Source organism: Macaca mulatta, chromosome X (genome assembly GCF_049350105.2).
Source record: "Macaca mulatta isolate MMU2019108-1 chromosome X, T2T-MMU8v2.0, whole genome shotgun sequence".
Lineage (NCBI taxonomy): Eukaryota > Metazoa > Chordata > Mammalia > Primates > Cercopithecidae > Macaca > Macaca mulatta.
The window spans coordinates 143814527-143826202 of record NC_133426.1 but is presented as its reverse complement, the minus strand read 5'-3'; the positions used below and the strand labels follow the sequence as shown (position 1 = coordinate 143826202).

Here is an 11676-nt window from a genome sequence, read left to right as displayed (position 1 = left end):
ACATTTCATACTAGTACAACTGGAAAACTCTTGCTCAAATTCCTTAACAATTGCTTTTAAATTTAAAAGCTGCATTCTAACTTTTTTAAAATGTCAAGCCAAAAAAATGGCAAATCCAAGAAGCAAAAAGTACATGTTTTGCAGGCAATCACTCCTGTGCTCTAACCTCAGACCACTTAGTTTTCCCCACATTTTTCTTCAGGTTCAATAGCATTTTTTAAATCTAAAGAGCAAAAGAAAATTGAAGATAGAAAAATGGATAGGAATATAAATGTGAACTTAGATTCTAACTCTACATATGTAAGAGGATAAGTGAGACAAATATACTCCAAGGAAATTCTTTTTTTTTTTTTTTCTTTTTTTTTTGAGACAGAGTCTCGCTCTGTTGCCCAGGCTGGAGTGCAGTGGCCGGATCTCAGCTCACTGCAAGCTCCGCCTCCCGGGTTTACGCCATTCTCCTGCCTCAGCTTCCTGAGTAGCTGGGATTACAGGCGCCCGCCAACTCACCCGGCTAGTTTTTTGTATTTTTTAGTAGAGACGGGGTTTCACCGTGTTAGCCAGGATGGTCTCGATCTCCTGACCTCATGATCCACCCGTCTTGGCCTCCCAAAGTGCTGGGATTACAGGCTTGAGCCACCGCGCCCGCCCACTCCAAGGAAATTCTTAAACTTCGGTTTCAAATCAACTCCTCCAAAATGTAGTGGCTTTCCACTGAACAATGTTAGTGTGTTTCATATCACCTTAAAATGAAATGCTCAAATGAATGCGATAAGAGCAGGTTTTAGCATGGAACCTGGTCACCCTGGAACCAAGATCCTCTTTTTATTTATTTATTTATTTATTTATTTATTTATTTATTTATTTTTATTTTTGATGGAGTCTCGCTCTGTCACCCAGGCTGGAGTACAGTGGCACAATCTCGGCTCACTGCAACCTCGGCCTCCTGGGTTCAAGCAATTCTCCTGCCTCAGCCTCCTGAGTAGCTGGGACTATAGGCGCGTGCCATCACACTTGGCTAATTTTTTGTATTTTTAGCAGAGACGGGGTTTCACCATGTTGGCCATGATGGTCTCGATCTTCTGACCTTGAGATCCACCCGCCTTGGCCTCCCAAAGTGGTGGGATTATAAGCGTGAGCAACCGTGTCCGGCCTCTTTTTTTTGTCCTCTAGTAATCCACTGTTTTCTACCCCAAACTAATGAAACAACAAGTTATTCTGACCCCAATATCTTTGAGTCTCATTTGTCATTATCAACTTATATATAAGAATTCTCAATTCTTTGTCCTCTAATTCAGCAAACTTTTATTGTGTGTTACTTCTGTGGTGGGGGATGTGTTATGCCCTGGTTATGCAGTAATGACAAAGCGTGTCCTCGCCTATAAGCTGATCAGAGTTCAGATTGGAAGACCTTCAAATAGACAGGCAACTAAAATATGGAGTAGCAAATGTTGTGGCCAGAGGTGTACAAGCTGCACAAGAGGAGTGAGTGAGAAGGATGAGAAGCTATGGAAGGATGTCTGAGCTGCACCAAAGCTCAGGCTTTGCCATTTTTAATTGTAAGCTCTGCTTACAGCAGGACTAAATCATTTTATCAGTGTGTGCTCAGTACCTAGCTCAAAGCCTGGCATATAGTAGGTACTCAATAAACAATACCCAGGATGAAAGCCTTTCTTTGAAAAAAATTGCAAGGGAAGAATCTGCTTGAACATTTCCCACTTTCCATTTTCATGGCAGAAAACATATCTGTAATGGATGTATGCTAGGTAAATAAATGAATGGGAAAAAATGACAACAGTCATGCGCTGCATAACATTTATTCAAGGACAGGCTACATATGTGACTATGGTCCCATAAGATTATAATGCCATATTTTTACTGTCCTTTTCTATGTTTCAATACACAAATATTTACCATTGTGTTATATTACCTACAGTATTCAAGACAGTAATATGCTGTTGTTAACAAATGACCATGAGATCTATGGAGAAAGGAATAGGAGAAAACTTTATTTTCAGAGAGACAATCTGCAGACCAGGAAACGTAGCCTCCAGGGAAATCAAAAGCACACACTCTGAAGAGGGAAGAGGGAAACTGGCATTTACGTCTTTCAGGTCTGCCTCACATGTATATTTAGCAGGTTTTGGGGAAATCTATGAATATTTATGAGGGAAGCCAAGCACATGTGTAGTAGGCAAACATACACATACATATTATGTTTATTTGGGGAATGGGGATGAGGATGTCAAAATGTGAATTACAGGGCATAAAAGAGGTTTTGTGCAGTCTCTGTTTGCCGGCGAAATTGGCTTGAGGTCTGTGCTGTTTATCAGGAAAGGTTTACAAGGTCAGTCTGCTGTCCAATCGGGGTTGCTGGCAGGCCCACAAAGCAGGGTCAGGCCAGCAGGTATCGGGCAGTCCACCAAGCATCAGTTGGGAAACTCCCAGTTATAGATGTTTTGACAGTTTTTTTAAAGGGTGAGCTTCTGCCCAATTACAGGAGAAAAGATGTTATGGCAGTCAGTAATATAGGGGTATGTGACCAACTCCTCTCTCTGCTATGGCTGCTTGATTTCATCTTGGTGTGTCTCATTTTAGCCACGGGGAATCCATTTTGTCTGTCAGCCAGGAGTATATTTTAACACTGCACAGGTTAGTAGCCTAGGAGGAATAAGCTATATCACCTAGCCTAGGTGTGTAGTAGGCTATACCATCTAGGTTTGTGTATACACACCCTATGATGTTCACGCAATAAGAAAATACACCTAATGATGCACTTCTCAGAATGTATCCCCATCATTAAATGACATATGACTGTATTTAGAGAAGAAGGAGTCAGTTCAGTTCTATAACTATCCCGAAGGACAGTTCAGTTCCAAACCTTGAGTGCCAGCCATGTCCCAGACCTGGCACTGTCTGCTGGGGCTACAAAGGCAGCTTAGACACAGACTCTGTCTTCAGGGTGCTCATTGTTTCCTGGGGGTGGCAATGCAGGATGACAGAGGAGTGATGATTCTTTGTATTTAGGTCATTTGGGTATAAAAGGCATCTTTCTCCTCAGCAGATGGAAGAGTGCATTAGAGAGGCAGATGTGTCATGGCAAGATATCCTCTGGGATCTTTCCAACTTTGCAACAGTTTGAATGCATTCAGAGTAATCCTGCACATTAGAAGAAATGCCAAGTTATCGAGAGGCTCCGCTTATGTGTAAATAAGCACGGGTATTTCAATTTGGGGAGAAAATCTGCTGACAATATATAATCAGATTTCAAAGGATGCAAATATCATGAAGAATCTTTGCTTTGGTTTGAAGTTTAACATAACCAATGCTCAAGCAACCCATGAAAGGAATGGAGGCCTCCAGAGTGGGGATGATGGTGTTTCTAGAAATGGAGAGTAAGGGGAGAGAGGGAAGGTTTGCATATGTTGATAGGATTCCATTCAACATAGACCACTAGTTCTAAAGTGATTTGTCTTAGTATGGCATCAATCATCATGAAAGAAAATGTAGAATTTAGAAAGTATATAATCAGAACCGAGACAGCAGATGGGCTAGGCAGAATGGTAAACTTTGAAGCCCATGGGATATGGGCCAAACTCAGCCTAGAAATGTGTTTTGTTTGGTCAGCACTGCAAAACAACAACAACAACAACAACAAACCTAAAACAAAAACAAAAAAAAAAAAGGAAGAATTTGAATGCCTTAAGCTAGAACAAACACTCTCTGGTTTGCCACACCTCCCACCGTTCCTTATTTTCTTACACTCATCTACCTTGCTCATGTTCCCTATTCTGTGCCTGACCCCTGAGTGGGCATTTGGGTTTGTCACCCCTGAGCTAGTGACTTCTCATTCCCATTTAACAACTGGAAGAGCAAATGCTTCAAACCGGCATTGCAGAACCCCTAATTTCAAGGGAAATTGTAAGAGTGATGGCAGACCAGCAAATGTTAGCAAGGGAAGCTGAAATTATAATGGCTGCCATGAACTGTGTGGGCTAGAATTTTGTCCTAGCTCACCACTACTCCAAATCTTGGGACTGCCATTTGCCATCTCTATTCCTTACCACTGCCATAGTGCCCAAAGCAAACGTGGACAAGAAATCCTATTCCACCCAAAACCTAATCTATAGTCACTTCAAGGATTGGAATGTATTTTTCCTTCTGCATTTTGTATCCCCAACAACTGGAGAAGAAAAGCAATGGAAAATCAGGAGACAGATAGTACTGGCATTGCTTGAGGGGCAGGGAGGAGAAGCATAGGCAAAAGCACAGAGTATAACAGATAAAGGTGAAGAGGAAAAGTAAATCAGGCAAAAGGGAGCCAAAAGAGAACTTGAGGCAGGCATGGTGGTGATTCTGAATAATGGAATATTAGCTCTTCTTAAAGGTTTATCTGCCCCTCTCTGGTCGTTGACTCGGGGTACAAGCACTGGAAGGAGCCTAGAGTAACTCTCTGGCCCAACCTCCTTACTCCACAGAGGAAGAAAAGAAAGTCAGAAGAGCAATGACTTGCTCAAGGTCACACAGCAAATGAGTAATGTGCTGAGCTGAATCTTGAAGTAAGATGTCCTCTGATTTTCCAAGCTCTTTTCACTCACAACCATGCAATGGCAGGGTGGACCTACTTAGGAGCAGGGAGGTTTCACCCTGGCTGTCTCTTCCAAACTCAGTCTATCCTAGGGTTAGAATATTGGAAGAGACATTCATTCATTCAAGAGTAAAGCAATGTTGGGGAGTGAAAAATGGCTTCCCTCCACCTTTCTAGGTTCCTTGGTTGCGCAACAAGTTAAATTGCCATAAGACGGGTTAACAGAAGAAAAACCTTATTTAATTCTGTATATATGCACAAGAGTCTCACAAAAACGTGAGACTTGAGGAAGGGTCAGATGATTGAAGGTACAGAAAGGAATAGGGGTTTCTGCCTTCTGGGGGATGGTGGCAACACAAGTTATTGGAGGGTGAGGGGAGGAAATGTATGGTAAATAAAGGTCATCTTGTTACACAGATAAAAAGTCTCTTAGGTAATAAAAGTTGTCTTGGAGCAGCCCTCTGAAGAACAGGTGATTATCTGGGTTTGGTCTCCACCTCCAGTCTCCTCTCCTGTGATCCCAGTTAATCTTCCCTGGTTAATGAGATTCCAGGGGAGGGGATTCCTGACAATTGTGTTCCTTTTGGAGAATCCATTTTTAGACAGATAAGGGGAGCTCAGACAAAGCCTCTGCTTGTCTCTGCTGTTTCCCAAGTGCCCTCAGTTCAAAGTAATGAACATACCAAAGCATCATATTTTGGAGCCACATTTCCTGAACAGAGCACCTGCTTATAGGTCAAGTACTGTGATTGACTCTGATGAGGCAAAGAGCAAGAAACCACAGTCTGTTCTAACGCTGGGCACAGAGTATGTGGTCAGAAACCCTTTCTCAACAATCTAGGGCAATGCTGCCCAATTAAAAAAGAATTTGAGTTACAAATATGAACTACATATATAATTTTCATTTTTATAGTAGACTCATAAAAAAGGGTAAAAAGAAACAGCTGAAATTAATTTTAATGATATATTATATTTAGCCCAATATATCAAAAAAGGTTATCATTTCCACATGTAATCAATATAGAAGTTATTAATGAGATACTTTGCATTCTTTTTTTTTGTACCAAGTCTTGGAAATCCAGTATGTATTTCTCACTTACAGCATACCTCAGTTTGGATTAGCTACATTTCAATTGCTCAATCGCCACATGTGACTAGTGACCATGGTACTGGACCATGCAGGCTCAAGATGAATGATAGCACTTGCTCACAAATACCTAGCTTTGTGAAATGTCAGGCTAGTCTGCAGCTCCATAAGCCCACAGCTTGGCCACATAAAGTTGGTGTCTTAGTCCGTTTTGTGCTGCTATAACAGAATACCTGAGACTGGATAAGTTATAAAGAAGAGGAATTTATTCTCTCACAGACACTGTGACTGGGAAGTGCAAGATGAAGATGCTGGCAGGTTAGGGCCTGATTTCTCTGCTTCCATTCTAGGTCCCTGAATGCTGCATCATCCAGATGGGATGAATGCCATGTCTTGACATGGCAAAAGGAGAGAATCCACCTCTGCAACCCCCTTATAGTAGCATTAATCTATTTATGAGGGCAGAACCCTTATGACCTAAACACTTCTCGAAAGTCCCACCTCCCAACACTGTTGCATTAGGGGTGATTAAGTTTCCAACACATGAATTTTAAGGGACACATTCAGGTCACAGCAGCTGGGAAGTGAGGTGGAGGGAACAGAGGGAGGGAGGTTCCGAATACAGTAGACCTTAGGCCTTCCGGGATTTGATCATCTCTTCTATTCACGACATATCCTAAGCAGTTCAGCCAGTGAGCTAGTGCAGCATACACAACTGCACATGGCTTTGTTGTTGTCCATGTTAGAAGTTTCATGCCAATTAAAGAGTGGAATAATAAAATCAGTGGTGGCTGTACTCTCCATGGTAAACAAGTCTGTTTGTTATGTACTTTAAGACAGCAACAAGAAACCCCAATTCAAGCAGTTGCCTCAGGTGTTCAAATCAGTATAAAATTACTCATCAGAGGGGTTCTCCTCAGCTTTGGGTAGTGGCAGCTGCCGGGCTTCGGCTTCCAGTGCGCGGAAGGCAAGGCAGCGTGGACAGCGGCGCCGGCACCCAGCGCCCCGCCGCCCGCAAGTCTCGCGCCAGCCCGCTGCACCCCTAGCCCGCCGCTTCCGGTCTCAGCGCCTGCTGCCGCCGCCGCGGCCCAGCGAGCGGCCCAGATGCAGGCCGTCAGGGGTGTGGTGGTGGGAGACAGAGCTGTAGGTAAAACTTGCCTACTGATCAGTTACACAATCAATGCATTTCCTGGAGAATATATCCCTACTGTCTCTGACAATTATTCTGCCAATGTTGTGGTAGATGGAAAACCGGTGAATCTGGGCTTATGGGATATAGCTGGACAAGACGATTATGACAGATTACGCCCCCATCCTATCCGCAAACAGATGTGTTCTTAATTTGCTTTTCGCTTGTGAGTCCTGCATCATTTGAAAATGTCCGTGCAAAGTGGTATCCTGAGGTGCGGCACCACTGTCCCAACACTCCCATCATCCTAGTAGGAACTAAACTTGATCTTAGGGATGATAAAGACACGGTCGAGAAACTGAAGGAGAAGAAGCTGACTCCCATCACCTATCCGCAGGGTCTAGCCATGGCTAAGGAGATTGGTGCTGCAAAATACCTGGAGTGTTTGGTGCTCACACAGCGAGGCCTCAAGACAGTGTTTGACAAAGCGATCCGAGCTGTCCTCTGCCCACATCCCGTGAAGAAGAAGAGAAAATGCCTGCTGTAGTAAATGTCTGAGCTCCTCATTCTTGGTCCTGTCCCTTGGAACCTTTGTTCGCTTTGCTCAAAAAACAGTGGAGCCTTTGCCCTCAATGCCAACTTTTTGTTACAGATTAATTTTTCCATAAAACCATTTTGAATCAATCATTACCTTTTAGGTTTTGTTTGTTCTAAATGTAAGAGTTCAGACTCACATTCTATTAAAATTTAGCCCTAAAATGAAAAAAAAAATTACTCATCAGAGGAAAACCAGAACTTTAATTTCATTCAAAAAGGCCTGAAGAGGCCGGGTAGGTGGCTCACACCTGTAATCCAGCACCTTGGGAGACCGAGGCCGGCGGATTGCCTGAGCTCAGGAGTTCAAGACAAGCCTGGGAAACAAGGCGAAACTCCGTCTCAACTGAAATACAAAAAATTAGCCAGATGTGGCGGCGTGCACCTGTACTCCCAGCTATTCAGGAGGTTGAGGCTGGAGAAGCGCTTGAACCCAGGAGGCAGAAGTTGCAGTGAACCAAGATTGTGCCACTGAACTCCAGCTTAGGCGACAGAAAAGAAATATATATATCCTGAGGAACACAAATATGACAGAAATGAAAGTAACAATCTTAAATCTGAGGGTTCCCAATGGTCTCCAGATCTAACCCAGGAGAATGTTAGGGGTCTACTAACATTAATATTCTGGCCTTATCTTAATACCTCAGCCTCCCCAGTGTGAGCAGTGCCTTGGTCTCTGACTTTCTTCTCCTCAAGTATTTCTATTTACAATCTATTTGCTGCCAGTGTCCAGCCTGAGAGCATCTCGGCTTCTATCATTTTCACCTGCAATATCAAGTGTTATTCACAAAAGAGCTTGTAGGCTGGATAATACAAAATGTTAGCATCACAAAGCAGTCAGAATTGCTTGCTATTTTCATAACCCTGCCTGCATATGACTCTTCTAGGAACTGTAGTTTGAGATTCTGGAATGTGAGGATAAATTCTAAGTGGGCTCAGATTTCATTTTGTTCCCAGAATCACATACCGTTAGAAGAGACCTTACAGATAATCTACTGCCATTTCCACTCTTTTATATTATAAATGAAGAAACTGAAACTTAGAGAGGGGAATTGACTTGCCTGAGAACTGACAGAAAAGGTCCTAGAACCAAAGGCTTTCGGTGTCATGTTCAGTGAATTTTATGGCATTCCTCTTGGTTCTAAGAAGGCCTATGTGTTTCAAGATATCATGGACAAACAGCAAACATCATGTCTCCATTCAGTGAATACTTTGACCTCAAACCAGTCAAATCAAGATTTTTTTTAAAAATTATACTTTAAGTTCTGCATATATGTGCAGAACGTGCAGGTTTGTTACATAGGTATACACGTGCCGTGGTGGTTTGCTGCACCCATCAACTCGTTATCTATATTAGGTATTTCTTCTAATGCTATCCCTCCCCTAACCCTCCACCCCCCAAAAGGCCCCAGTGTGTGATGTTCTCCTCCTTGTGTCCATGTGTTCTCATTGTTCAACTCCCACTTATTCATGAGAACATGCGGTGTTTGGTTTTCTGTTCCTGTGTTAGCTTGCTGAGATGTTTTCCAGCTTCATCCATGTCCCTGCAAAGGACATGAACTCATCCTTTTTAAAGGCTGCGTAGTATTCCAAGGCATATATGTGCCACATTTTCTTTATCTAGTTGATGGGCATTTAGGTTGGCTCAAACTCTTTGCTATTGTGAATACTGCTGCAATAAACATACATGTGCATGTGTCTTTATAGTAGAAAGATTTATAAACCTTTGGGTATATACACAGTAATGGGATTGCTGGGTCAAATGGTATTTCCAGCTCTAGATCCTGGAGGAATTGCTACACTGTCTTCCACAATGGTTGAACTAATTTACACTCCCATTAACAGTGTAAAAGCATTCCTATTTCTCCACATCCCCTCCAGCATCTGTTGTTTCCTGACTTTTTAATAATTGACATTCTAACTGGTGTAAGATGGTATCTTATTGTGGTTTTGATTTGCATTTCTCTAGTGACCAGTGATGATGAACTTTGTTGCATATGTTTGTTGGCCGCATAAATGTCTTCTTTTGAGAAGTATCTGTTTGTGTCATTCACCCACTTTTTTATGGGGTTGTTGGTTTTTTCTTGTAAATTTGTTTAAGTTCCTTGTAAATTCTGGATATTAGCCCTTTGTCAGATGGATACATTGCAAAAATTTTCTCCCATTCTGTAGGTTGCCTGTTCACTCTGATGATAGCATCTTTTGCTGTGCAGAAGCTCTTTAGTTGAATTAGATCCCATTTGTCAATTTTGGCTTTTGTTGCCATTGCTTTAGGTTTTAGTCATGAAGTCTTTGCCCATGCCTATGTACTGAATGGTATTACCTAGGTTTTCTTCTAGGGTTTTTAATGCATGTAGGTCTGACATTTAAGTCTTTAATCCATCTTGAGTTAATTTTTGTGTAAGGTATAAGGAAGGGGTCCAGTTTCAGTTTTCTGCACATGGCCAGCCAGCTTTCCCAACACCACTTATGAAATAGGGAATCCTTTCCCCATTGCTTGTTTGTGTCAGGTTTGTCAAAGATCAGATGGTTGTAGATGTGTGGTATTATTTCTGAGGCCTCTGTTCTGTTCCATTGGTCTATATATCTGTTTTGGTACCAGTACCATGCTGTTTTGGTTACTGTAGACTTGTAGTATAGTTTGAAATCAGGTAGCCTCCAGCTTTGTTCTTTTTGCTTAGGATTGTCTTGGCTATATGGGCTCTTTTTTGGTTCCATATGAAATTAAAAGTAGTTTTTTATGATTCTGTGAAGAAAGTCAAAGGTAGCTTGATGAGAATAGCATTGACTCTATAAATTACTTTGGGCAGTATGGCCATTTTCATGATATTGATTCTTCCTATTCACGAGCATGGAATGTTTTTCCATTTGTCTGTGTCCTCTCTTATTTCCTTGAGCAGTGGTTTCTAGTTCTCCTTGAAGAGGTCCTTCATATCCCTTGTAAGTTGTATTCCTAGGTGTTTTATTCTCTTTGTAGCAATTGTGAATGGGAGTTCACTCATGATTTGGCTCTCTGTTTCTCTGTTATTGGTGTATAGGAATGCTTGTGATTTTTGCACATTGATTTTGTATCCTGAGACTTTGCTGAAGTTGCTTATCAGCTTAACGAGATTTTGGGCTGAGACCATTGGGTTTTCTTTTTTGTTTTCCTTTTTTTTTCTTTTTTGAGACGGAGTTTCTCTCTGTCACCCAGACTGGAGTGCAATGGCATGATCTCAGCTCACTGCAGCCTCTGCCTCTCGGGTTCAAGTGATTCTCCTGCCTCAGCCTCCCGAGTAGCTGGGATTACAAGCATCTGCCATCACGCCCAGCTAATTTTCATATTTTTAGTAGAGACGGGGTTTCACCAGGTTGGCCAGGCTGGTCTGAAACTCCTGACCTCAGATGATCCACCTTCCTCGGCCTCCTAAAGTGCTGGGATTACAGGCATGAGCCACCATGCCCAGCCGACAATTGGGTTTTCTAAATATACAATCATGTCATCTGCAAACAGAGACAATTTGACTTCCTCTCTTCCTATTTGAATACCCTTTATTTCTTTCTCTTGCCTGATTGCCCTGGCCAGAACTTCCAATACTATGTTGAATAGGAGTGGTGAGAGAGAGCATCCTTGTCTTATGCCAGTTTTCAAAGGGAATGCTTCCAGCTTTTGCTCATTCAGTATATTGGCTATGGGTTTGTCATAAATAGCTCTTATTATTTTGAGATACGTTTCATCAATACCTAGCTTATTGGGAGTTTTTAGCATGAAGGGGTGTTGAATTTTATCAAAGGCCTTTTCTGCATCTATTGAGATAATCATGTGGTTTTTGTCATTGGTTCTGTTTATGTAATGGATTACGTTTATTGATTTGTGTATGTTGAACCAACCTTGCATCCCAGGGATGAAGCTGACTTGATCATGGTGGATAAGCTTTTTGATGTGCTGCTGGATTTGGTTTGCCAGTATTTTATTGAGGATCTTTACATGGGTGTTCATCAGCGATATTGGCCTGAAATTTTCTTTTTTTGTTGTATCTCTGCCAGGTTTTGGTATCGGGATGATGCTGGCCTCATAAAATGAGTTACGGAGGAGTCCCTCTTTTTCTATTGTTTGGAATAGTTTCAGTAGGAATGGTATCTGGTAGAAGTCAACTGTAAATCCGTCTGGTCCTGGGCATTTTTTTGTTGGTAGGCTATTAATTACTGCCCCAATTTCAGAACTAGTTATTGGTCTATTCAGGGATTTGACTTCTTCCTGGTTTAGTCTTGGGAGGGTGTATGTGCCCAGGAATTTATCCA

General features: G+C 42.1%; 1 pseudogene; it reads left to right on the top strand.

Moving 5' to 3' along the window:
- The first annotated feature begins 6741 nt into the window (after positions 1–6741).
- Positions 6742–7348, top strand: LOC695380 (ras-related C3 botulinum toxin substrate 1 pseudogene; annotated as a pseudogene).
- Positions 7349–11676: the final 4328 nt, after the last annotated feature.